This window comes from Mytilus trossulus, chromosome 6 (assembly GCF_036588685.1).
Source record: "Mytilus trossulus isolate FHL-02 chromosome 6, PNRI_Mtr1.1.1.hap1, whole genome shotgun sequence".
NCBI lineage: Eukaryota > Metazoa > Mollusca > Bivalvia > Mytilida > Mytilidae > Mytilus > Mytilus trossulus.
The window spans coordinates 83179404-83190913 of NC_086378.1; the positions used below are offsets into that span (position 1 = coordinate 83179404).

At 32.8% G+C, this 11510-nt stretch overlaps 1 protein-coding gene and 1 long non-coding RNA gene across 2 annotated transcripts in view; one reads left to right on the forward strand and one right to left on the reverse strand.

The window, feature by feature from the left end:
- The window catches only part of LOC134722040 (uncharacterized), a 112753-nt gene that overhangs the window by 29343 nt on the left and 71900 nt on the right, over nt 1-11510 (reverse strand). The gene's annotated exons all lie outside the window — the stretch shown is intronic.
- LOC134722039 (uncharacterized) lies at nt 3709-6089 on the forward strand. The gene is made up of 3 exons (XR_010107955.1): nt 3709-4242; nt 4994-5062; nt 5826-6089. It is a non-coding gene; the product is annotated as an uncharacterized LOC134722039 (long non-coding RNA).

The following is an 11510-nucleotide window of genomic DNA, read 5'->3' on the forward strand; positions in this document are numbered from 1 at the left end:
TCAACCCGAGTATGATTTTATACAAGCAGTGACATACAATAGCTTATACTTATGATACCGAAGTTTTTTTTACTTTTTGACAGTCATATAGATATGCATTTTTGTAATATGTGCATCATTTTGTTTTGTTGAAAGCAGGACATTTATATTTAGTGGAGGAAGGAACACGCAGTGCATGCCATCCCTAGCGTATTACGCGTGTAGCGACGTCAAATAACGGACAAACTTGCAAGACATTTTCATTAATCCGTATTTTTTATAAATAACCCTGTAATATTAATGTTATTTGATGTACCAACTTCAACTTTAAAAGTACTTTTTATTGGTATAGTTATCATGGTTATCAAGGCCGAAAAATAATCTTCACAAAATCAAATCTCCGGTTTTTTTCCCGTAAAAGTTTTGTGAAGGCATGAAAGTTGAACTCGGACATTTCCGCAAGACATTGCAAATCTATTGTTTGGTTTTTTTTGTAATTTATTATGTAGCTCAATTTATTTTTCAATTCGAATTTCGGGAGCAAACACTTAGTACAAAACGATCCCGCATAGTGGATACAATTCAATGAATTCTCTTGTCAAAATTTTATTTTTGAACTGAAATATTTTAAGTTTCCAAATTAAATTTCCGATGGGACATTTCCGTACATCTAATTCTTTTGAAAATATGTATGCAAATTTTAAATGGAGACAGCCATGTTAACCAATACTGAAATATATCATGTCATATCAAATGGCCCATTGCTGGTCTTATGGCAGGTTGTGGCATCTTTGAAACAATGCAACGTTCACACGACTTACAATAATCCTTGATATGTCTAAACATTCCCGGCCAATAACACCTGATTCTGATACTGCAGAATGTGCGCTCAATTCCTTGATGACCTAATTTATCATGACAGTTCTTCAATACTTTGTCCCGTCACACAGCTGGTAAAATTAATTGCTTCAAGTGTCCCTGATTTGGATCAATGATTACCCTATAAACTAAGCCATCTACAACTTCAATTCGATCCCACTGACGTAATAATGTTACTAACGGTCTTTCAAATTTCCGTTGCTCCGATCTCAATGGTTTACATTTAGTGTTCCATATTTCAATAAATTTACCAATCACAGTATCTCGTTTCTGTACATCTTTAATCTCCTGTCTATCTAAAGTAGGCAGTGTCACGAATGATTCCTCTGTATAAACTGTTTTCCTTGACTCATACTGTATATTTGCTGCTAAGTCGTTTGGTACAACAGTTCCTGCAGCAAAAGTTTGAAGTAAATTTTTAACATCCTCAGATTTCGAATGTTTAATTTTATCGTGCATACGGGATAGTGCGTCGGCATTGGTATTATGTTTAGCTTGTCTGTATTTTACCTCAAAATTGAAAACGGCTAATTTCGACAACCATCTTTGTTCATGTGCACTTAGTTTCGATGTTTGTAAATAACACAATGGATTATTGTCTGTAAAAACTGTAAATTTGGATCCAAGTAAATAATCTCTAAACTTTTCTGTAATTGCCCAAGTTAAAGCTAGGAGTTCTAATTTTCTGGAACTATAGTTATCCATATTGCGCTCATTTGGCCTTAAAGCACGACTAGCATACGCAACAACATGTAATTTTTCATCGACAAATTGTGACAAAACAGCACCTAATCCTTGCATACTTGCGTCAGTTTCCAAAATAAACGGTTCATCAAACTTCGCATAACTTAATATTGGAGCAGTAACTAAGTGTTCTTTCAGAGTATCAAAAGCAGTCTGACAATCAGTAGTCCATTCCTTACCAAATAATTTTCGTGGATGAGGTGTAAACTTTTGAGCTAATTTGTGTAAAGGTCCTGCAATTTTACTAAATCCCTGTGTAAATCGACGGTAATATCCTGCTAAACCCAAAAAAGTCTTTAACTTCTTAACGGTTGTAGGTATTTCAAAATCTTGAACTGCACTGATTTTATCTGGATCTGTATGAATTCCTTCATCTGAAACGACGTGGCCCAAATAGCGAACTTCTCGTTTAAAAAAATGACATTTGGAAGGCTTCAGTTTTAAACCATGTTCTCGTAATCTCTTGAAAACAACTTCTAACCGCTTCAAATGTTCTTCAATATTTGCAGAATACACAATAATGTCATCTAAAAAAACTAACAAAATGTTAAAAATTTCATCTCGAAAGCAATGTTGCATCAAACGCTGAAATGTTGCAGGTGCGTTGCATAATCCGAACGGCATTCGTAGATATTCGTAAAGTCCAAACGGTGTTGTAAAAGCAGTTTTCTCTATATCATCTTCATGCATCGCCACAACATTGTAACCACTAGTTAAATCCATTGTTGAAAACAATTTAGCTCCACTCAAAGCATCAAAAGATTCCTCAACACGAGGTAATGGGTAAGCATCTTTGTAAGACTTCTGGTTCATTTTTCTAAAGTCCTCGCACATGCGCAGAGAATTGTCTTTCTTCCTCACTAGTACAATAGGTGAAGCGTACGGACTTGTGCTTTCACGAATAATCTTGTTTTCAACTAGCTTCTGTATATGTTGATTGACCTCTTCGTACTGATTAGGCGGAACTCGTCTATACGGTTGAACAATTGGTACATCATCTACTGTGCGAATTTTATGTTTTACTGTCTTTGTTTATCCAACATCAGTATCACTTTTCGAAAAAATGTCACTATAGTTATAAAATAATGTTTTTATTTCATCTCTTCGCTTGCTTGTTGTTGAAAAATGGCTAATATCTACAGGCATTTCAAAATCTTCAATTTTTGACAAATTCACATCAGTTTCTGCACAATTAGCAATATCATGAATATAAATTTCCTCTGTATGACCTGTTCGTATAAATTCAACATGTCCTTTATCATGGGTTTCTACATCACCTTTCAATAAAATACCAACTCTAGTTCTTGGAGCAAGCCACATATCATCATCTCCAATATTAGCAACTCTAAAAGTTAATCGTCCATTTCGAACAGTAACAAACGTATGTACAACAATAAAAGAAGAAGGCAAGTGTCCACTAGTGTGTAAAGGTTCAACCACAGCATCATACACTCTTGGTAAATTCGGCCCAGTTCCATTCAAAATAATCACAGAATTCGCAGGAATACGAACTGGTGAACTAGAACAAAGTTTAATAATTCCAATAGTATTACAATGTTCGTTTTTGTCACAAGCTTCAAAAAGTTCTCTAAGTTTAAAATTTTCGGCTATTTCGGTAACTTGTTCTGAATACTGGTTCCCATAATCTTCTTGCAAAAGTTTTTTACATAAGCTAATAACATTCATTCCCAAAAGTCCAGGGACATTTTCTTTTCTCATACGGGTATAACTATCAATAGGATCCTTCACAATCAAAACACCTCTATTTGGCAAACGTTGGCCCATAATGTCAATATCAACTTCAACATATCCTATATACGGTATACAAATTCCATTTGCACCTTTCAAATTAAACGTTATATCAGTTTGTAGATCAGTACATCTCCTAAGAAAACGGTAATAAAATGACTCAGTAACTGTTGTAACAGTTGACCCAGTATCTACTAGACAGTTAACTTCAAATCCCTCAACGTAAGCACTAATGGTTGGACATTTACCCACTAAACGATCAGCTTGAATTGAGTCCATATGGTTATCATCTACAATGGGACTCTTCACAGTAGACTCTACCCGTTTCCCGACTTCTTGGAATTCACAACTGGGACAACATCCCTAATGCGCCTTGAAATGAGGAACTCAAAAGTCACGTGTAAAGAAAAAATCTCTGTGTAGTGATATTGGACATGTTTCTATTTTTAACAAATGACTGAACTTATTTATTTGTGGTTATTAGGAAAGTAGAGGAACATAGAATAAATGTGTAAAAACTATGGAGCTATTGAATGTGTTCAAAGTATTAAATTTTCAAAGAACTTATTGTGTTAAAAAGGGGATATTTTACCACAAGGAGCCACATCACAAACGGATGTTCGGGGTTTGCTAATTTACGGAAAAAGTAATCTCACTTCGTACCCCGAAAATTTAACCACATATGTGAAAATGTCACAGCTTCGAAACGAGCTATCATACATATCCAAGTTTACGATATGGACTGAGCTACAGGAAAAAACGTTACCATTATCGCCTATGGAAAAACAATTAAAGATATTGAGCCAATTTACAAAAAGATAAATCAGAAGTTTCCAGAGTGATCTATGGATGATTTCACCTTATACACCCGGGAAAATTGTGAAAATGATGGTAAGTATTTTTTTATTTATACCTATATATCCCAGAGGATTTCAGATAACCATTATAGATAAATACCAGCAGATACTCAATGAAATTTTCGCTTTTAGAAAGCATTACAGGCACGGGGCTGAACACTTTTTTTAGGCACAATTCTAACTTTGTTTACACCCCCGAGAGATCCGAAAGGAATTTGTTTATGAATTGAAAAAGGCATGAACTAACATAATAGTTTTATCTGTAAGTAAACATGACACAATACAGTCTTTGTTATGTAATTATCACTCCGGATTACAGGAATAACTGATAATCAAGGGAGATAACACACTCCATACGAGTAAAGTGAAATACATCATCATCATGTGCTTTTATCCAATAATTTGACCCATGGTCAGTCAGTAGATATCATATGCAGTTAATAAACAGACAAACATGTACATGTATTAAAGAAATCACGAATTATTATTTGTAATGCACACTAGCAAATCACAAGATATTGTCTTTTCTCAGTGAAAAAGGGGGAGGGTCAACAAACCTTTCGAAAACAATATTGCTGCACCTTTTCAACTTTTAATCTAGTTAGCTACCACTCGTTGCTTCTAATATAAAAGATTTAAACGAAGGTTGATAAGCCACAAGGGAGAAGCATTTTTCTTTCTTTGCGATAAAACGTTCAAGAATTTGATTTTTGCTCTCTCAATAATACTTATGTATTTAAACCAAATAATAACACAGCCTGAGTAATTTTGTTGTCTTATTTCAGTTCCAGACATATCATTACTTTTTAACCTGAGATGACAAACTAGAGGTTTTAAAAGGTCCTGAATAACTGGTAAGCATTTTGTTTTATTTGGCAAGCTCTAAATTGTTTATTTATGGTATTTATGCAATTCAAATTACAGTCGGTATGTTAAATATATACTGATATGAAAACTGTTGCTATGGTCTTGGCATTAAATGAAAATGCTTGGTTACTGATCTTTTCGACTCCATATTTCAAGTTAAACCTTGCGGCAACTGTTCCTCATGTAACTCTGCAAACTATAATTAGCATTATTTTGATATGTCGTTATTTAATGACGCCATATTACGTGTGATGTCACAATGTTTCCTTTAAAACCTCATGCCAATATCTCACTGATAAAAGATTTTCACTGAAATACATGTAAAAAACATTTTTTCTCAAATACAATTATGTGAAAGAACAAGTTTTGAAAATTTGCACTTCATTGCACTCTAATTATATGATTCAAATGACTTTTACAGTAGTTTATAGTGGTTTCTACAGTATAAAATACCAGGTTTCCACTGGCTAGAATAATTAAGTATTTTGGTGTTTTATTTATGAAATCTTCATTTTTGCATAATTTCTCTGTCAAAATGCACTTTTAGGCACCAGAAAATTTTATTGCATGCTTTAACAGGGTCTGTGTGTTGTAATTTAAGGTTACATTCAGATGTTTTGTCCTTCTTTTGACTAGTGAAGGTATACTGTAAGAAATAAATTATGCATACACTTTGTATTCAAAATAAATAAATATAGCGATAAAAGTGTCATTGCCTTATATTGCTGAAACAACTTTATTTTTTTTCAGAAATGGACAAAAATACACAGATTTATTCAGAATGTCATACCGATGAAGATCACATAAAAATATTTGGAAAAATCAGAACTATGGATTGCAATATGGGACAACATCCCTAATGCGCCTTGAAATGAGGAACTCAAAAGTCACGTGTAAAGAAAAAATCTCTGTGTAGTGATATTGGACATGTTTCTATTTTTAACAAATGACTGAACTTATTTATTTGTGGTTATTAGGAAAGTAGAGGAACATAGAATAAATGTGTAAAAACTATGGAGCTATTGAATGTGTTCAAAGTATTAAATTTTCAAAGAACTTATTGTGTTAAAAAGGGGATATTTTACCACAAGGAGCCACATCACAAACGGATGTTCGGGGTTTGCTAATTTACGGAAAAAGTAATCTCACTTCGTACCCCGAAAATTTAACCACATATGTGAAAATGTCACAGCTTCGAAACGAGCTATCATACATATCCAAGTTTACGATATGGACTGAGCTACAGGAAAAAACGTTACCATTATCGCCTATGGAAAAACAATTAAAGATATTGAGCCAACTGGACAATCTGCAATCTTGTGACCTGGCTCATTACATCCAAAACATAACGAAGAACGTCGTTGTGGCTCAAACCTATTGTATCTACTGTTATTATTAGTCGATTGTTGCTTTGTATTAACGATCTTTGTTAATGTTTCAATCGGTTCACTTTGTTTCTGTACAATACCCAATAATTGGTTGAATTTATCAGATTGTTCACTACTACTGTCAGTTTTATCCTTACTAGCGCAAACATCAGTTGTAGATTCTTCCGGTACAGTATCAGTTGTTTCGCTTTTCATCTTTGTGTTGTATCTTTTATCTTTATATTCTTCCTCATCAGACCACATAATAGCTTCTTCACGTAAATCCCAAAATGGTATATGAGATTGTGCACGAACTATTTGTTTCAGACGTTTTCTTAAGAAACTGTCTTGTACATTTTTTGAAAATTGGTCGCACAATGTTTTCTCTTTATTAGGCATCCAAGTAGAATCTTTATTTGTTATTTTACTCATTAAATCCATTAACACATACGAATATTCCCTGAGTGATTCATTTGGCTTTTGCACACGATCTAAAAAATTCTTCTGTAGTTTAGTAATGTTATCCTTTACACCAAATGCATCTTGCAAAATTTCTAAAATTCGATCTTGACTTTGTCGAACTAGATGAGAACGATATTTCACTTCATCTTTAGCAGAACCTTCAAGTTGTAAATATATAAAATCCGCTCGTTCTTGACGGGACATCTCACGTGCATGTAACACAGTATTAACATCTTCAATCCAATCTTCAACTTGAAAATTATATCTAGTAAACTTTGGAACTTTTCTGTCTTTCTGCACATATACATTCTTTTCGTTCGATGGTGTCTTTTTCACTTCATTTTCAACACTAGGTTTCCAAGATAGTTCTTTAATTCTATTCTGTAACTCAGTCACTTGCTTTTGTAAAGACTTACAAGTAGGATTACTTGCCATTATGAACTTTCAAAACTATTGAAAATTGTTACAAAAATATATACAAAAATTGCAAAAATACACAATATATAACTCCACTCTATATTCACAAAAAAATGAATCAATGCATAACTATAATCCAGTATGAATAATACACATAATCCAAAATGAATAAAACATATAATCCAGATTGAAAAAATCACAATATCACATATATTCCAAATACAGAAAACAGTTACTTCATTGGTAAACGGTTTCGGCACTGTTATACATCTCCGTCAATGTTCGTCTTCAATCTTTAACTCCGACAATGTTCGGTTAAGTCCGTGTATATTCCGATTACACAAATAATATCCGTCACTGGTCGGCTCCTTCCGTGGATTTCCGGTCTGGTAGAAACTCCGTCAAAGTTCGTTCATCTCCGTGGAAAGCCCGATGACACACACATCAGCTTCGTAAATGTTCGGCTTCCTCCGTGGATACCCCTCTCAGCCGTCAGATGGAATGCCAGCAGTCATTGCCTTCTAGTTTGTCGACGACGCCATATATCTTTTGAATACACAACATTCCAAAGGTATCCCCACAAAACACATGGCTACTTTGTAACGACGGCTGGTAACGTGTAGCCACTTTCTAACGGCAAATGCAATTGGATGATCTTCAAAGATCAATAATAAAATTGCTAATAAATGATTGGATACGAATTTCTGTCAGATTATAAATAGGTGAAAAAATGTAAACATTGAAATCCGCCATCTTGACGTAGGAAACAAACTAATTTTCAATCTTGGATTAAAGGACATTGCGCACATTGCCAGCGTATCATGCATAAACAGTCATCTGCAAATATATCTTTCAATTTGTGTTTTACAGTTACTTTTCTATGTTTTATTTAATTTAATGTTTTTATTTACTACAGAATGGGACATCGTTCTCAAAGATGCCGTAGAAAAAATTATAGGTGGCGCTGTTTGTGGGCGTAAACATTTTACATACGGGTTCTTTTTTTGTCGACAAATTGACCTCTATCTGTCAGATTCAGGCGTTTGCCTTCCAACTGTTTATTTTGGAAATGGAACTGCCAACCTGTACCAGAAACAATTAATGGTTTAGAACAAACTATACACTATGAACGACAACTCGACCTAGAATGTTACTCACATTTGTTGATAATGTAAACAAACACGCATTTAAAAAAACGGTAGTATGTAGCAATTAACAACAATCAGAATGATGGGGTTACGATAATCAGGACATTGATCTGGTTTGCCACACGGAGATGCCGATAAGTGATATATGACAAAATCATGTTTTCAGGTTAAGTGATGAATTGTCCTTGCCAAAGTTACAATTAATTCAGGTATCTAGCATTACTTACGTATATCGATACCACGATAATACATTGATAAAACTGCCTTATTAAATATACCTTATAGTCAAAGAATGCAGCAATAGTTCTGTTGTCGACGGCCAAAGAAGAAAAAAAATCGTGATTATAAAGCATGCAATTCCGGAAATTGACCGTCTCCAAAAATATTTAATTTTAAAATTGAGTTATCGTACTTTTCGCGCTAGATGACTATTGAAAAGGCTGAACTATCTGTATGTTGCCATTCGTCTCAATTCATCCCACTGATATTCATATTGAATGCACCCCACATAGTTTGTGTATCCATATTCACGACATATTCCGTTTACGATACATCATGAGAGAAAGAGATTAATAAAAAATATACTATAATTTTAATAATTGTTGCAAACAAATCCAGTACCTTCGAGTTTTTGAGTTTTTAAGACAACTTTTTATTTCGTTTCACCATTAAACCTTTACCTAGTTTTCCCAAACTTAAAAATTGTATAGAAAACTTTATATGTGTCTGTTTATTATTATAACTAAAGAGTTTATACCGTAAAGTTTATTCAAGGCTAAACATATGGAAATTTTACAGAAAATTCACAGCCTTTCATCTTTTACTCTTATATTTGAGAATTCAGTGCTTGATATATTGAGGATTATTGCAATGGTTTTTTTATCACAAGTTTATGAATTAAAATGTTGGTTAAAACCCATATAAATATGGACCAATCCTATGAAGGCTCGTAATGTTGACTCAGCATGAGCTCTTTGGGAATGTAAATGTCTATTTAGGATTTTTTGTATAGATAGAAAATTCTAAATTTAAAAAAAAAACCTCTTAATTGTTTTTTTTTATATAAAACATTTTCCTATTGTATCATTGTAACTATGTGAACAAACATTACATTTGTCATACTTTAGAAGATTTTAATTTTTACATGAAACAATGCAAAGGAATTTTTATTTCTTATTATTTTTGCTGTTTAAAAACTATTGCTGTTTGAAATTTCGTAATTCAAACACCTATAGAAAATGTCATCAACCTTATTTAATTATTTAATTGTAGATTTAAACGGTAAGAAAGACATTAGTTGCTTAATAATGCAATTTGTACAACTTACGTATCAGAGGTAATATATATAAACATATGATATAAGTCGTAGTATGAAATATGTAGACCATGTGTAAAAGGTATAATATGTCGATTTAACGATTTTATTTATCCTTTTATGAATACAATTGGTTAGCAATCACGTTGTATTACGCTGGCGACCTTTTTTACATCAATTTGATGTTTCGCGGAATTTTAAACGTGCAGGTCAAGAAAATTTACATTGTCTTGAATCATTAGGTTTTTTTCTCTGTTCAGTTCTTTGAGTATCCTTGATGTTTTTGGAATAAAAACAAACTCATATTTTACAAAAGTCGAACTTAAAAACTTCTTCTACAGATATTCAAACTTGAAAATCTACAATAAGAAAACATGTAAAAAACAGTGCATTCATTGACATATAAACCAATGATTATTGAACACTTGTCACTTGGTGATGTGCTCAGTAGTCGTTTAAAACCAAATGAGCTGGCGGGCGGTTGTAAAGACCCTATAAGTGAATCAATAGTAATACCAACATAGACCATTTTTAATGACCTGGCAACATTATCTTAACTATATATTCTTTCTGTGTAAGTCTGTGTAATGGTTTAGTTAGGTTATGGGGTGAACGCTGACATTGTTGTGCTTTGTAAAGAATATTACCATACAAGATTGAATGTGAAATACCTGAGCGTATAAAATGTCTGCGTTGTGATTGATATTTACAAGTAATGTCCTTGTATCGATGGTAAAATTTAGTAAAGGTCTTTAATAGTTTGTGATATCGACAACTCTGGTGAATTAGTGTTCTAATAATACAGAAATTATTGTAGCATAATTGGTATTAAAACCGAATGGGAATTATCAAGAGATGACAATTTTTTTTGTGTTCCTTCTAAACTGACTGCATCTTATTACTCTATGTCAAACTTTTAAACTAAATTAAATAGGCAAGTTTTAGATTTGATTTCATAAACTGTACCCAGTGCAATTTTGGTAAACAATCTTTTGACTTGAATAGGTCTCAAATAAGTTATACTGAATGATGTATGTGAAGTTAGCAGTCTGAATGTAATACACCGTATGTAATAACCTAAGAGTGTTTTACTCATATTATGTTTTTGTGAAATAATACGTTGATAGTTAAAGTAAATGCATTTGAAGCTGTGTTGCTTAGATTAAGACATTACTGAAATTGTGATCGCTAATAGTTTATCATATAATATAAATATCGAAGATAAAGTGGTTTTGAGCGCTAATCTGATAGTCAGACTAAAGGAATATGTTCAAATGAAGATTTCAATGTTTTTAGTGTTTATTGAAAGTATGAAGATTAAAAAAAATTGGAATTCTTGTTCTGAATGCTCTGTTATGTAACTATACGTATGTGATTCTGAATTATTGGTTTAAAATCAGGTTCATGCGAAACCTTTTAAAAACAATATCTGGAGTTTATATAATGTGATAATTAAAATTATTGAATTGTAAAAACAATCGTCGGAAAATTTCATTAGCGAAACTGTTATAGTATAAAAGTGACAGCTTTATGAAAATCTGTGAAAGCACAGATTTATATCTAAAGTATATTTACTGAAAATAGAGATATAGTTTTTCCGAGTCGTTATTCCTATTTCACACAATATTTATATAGCACACAATGCTCTTCAACTTCGTACATTGTTTGGCCTCTTTTTTACTTTTTTGGATTCGAGCGTCACTGATCAGTCTTTTGAAGACGAAAC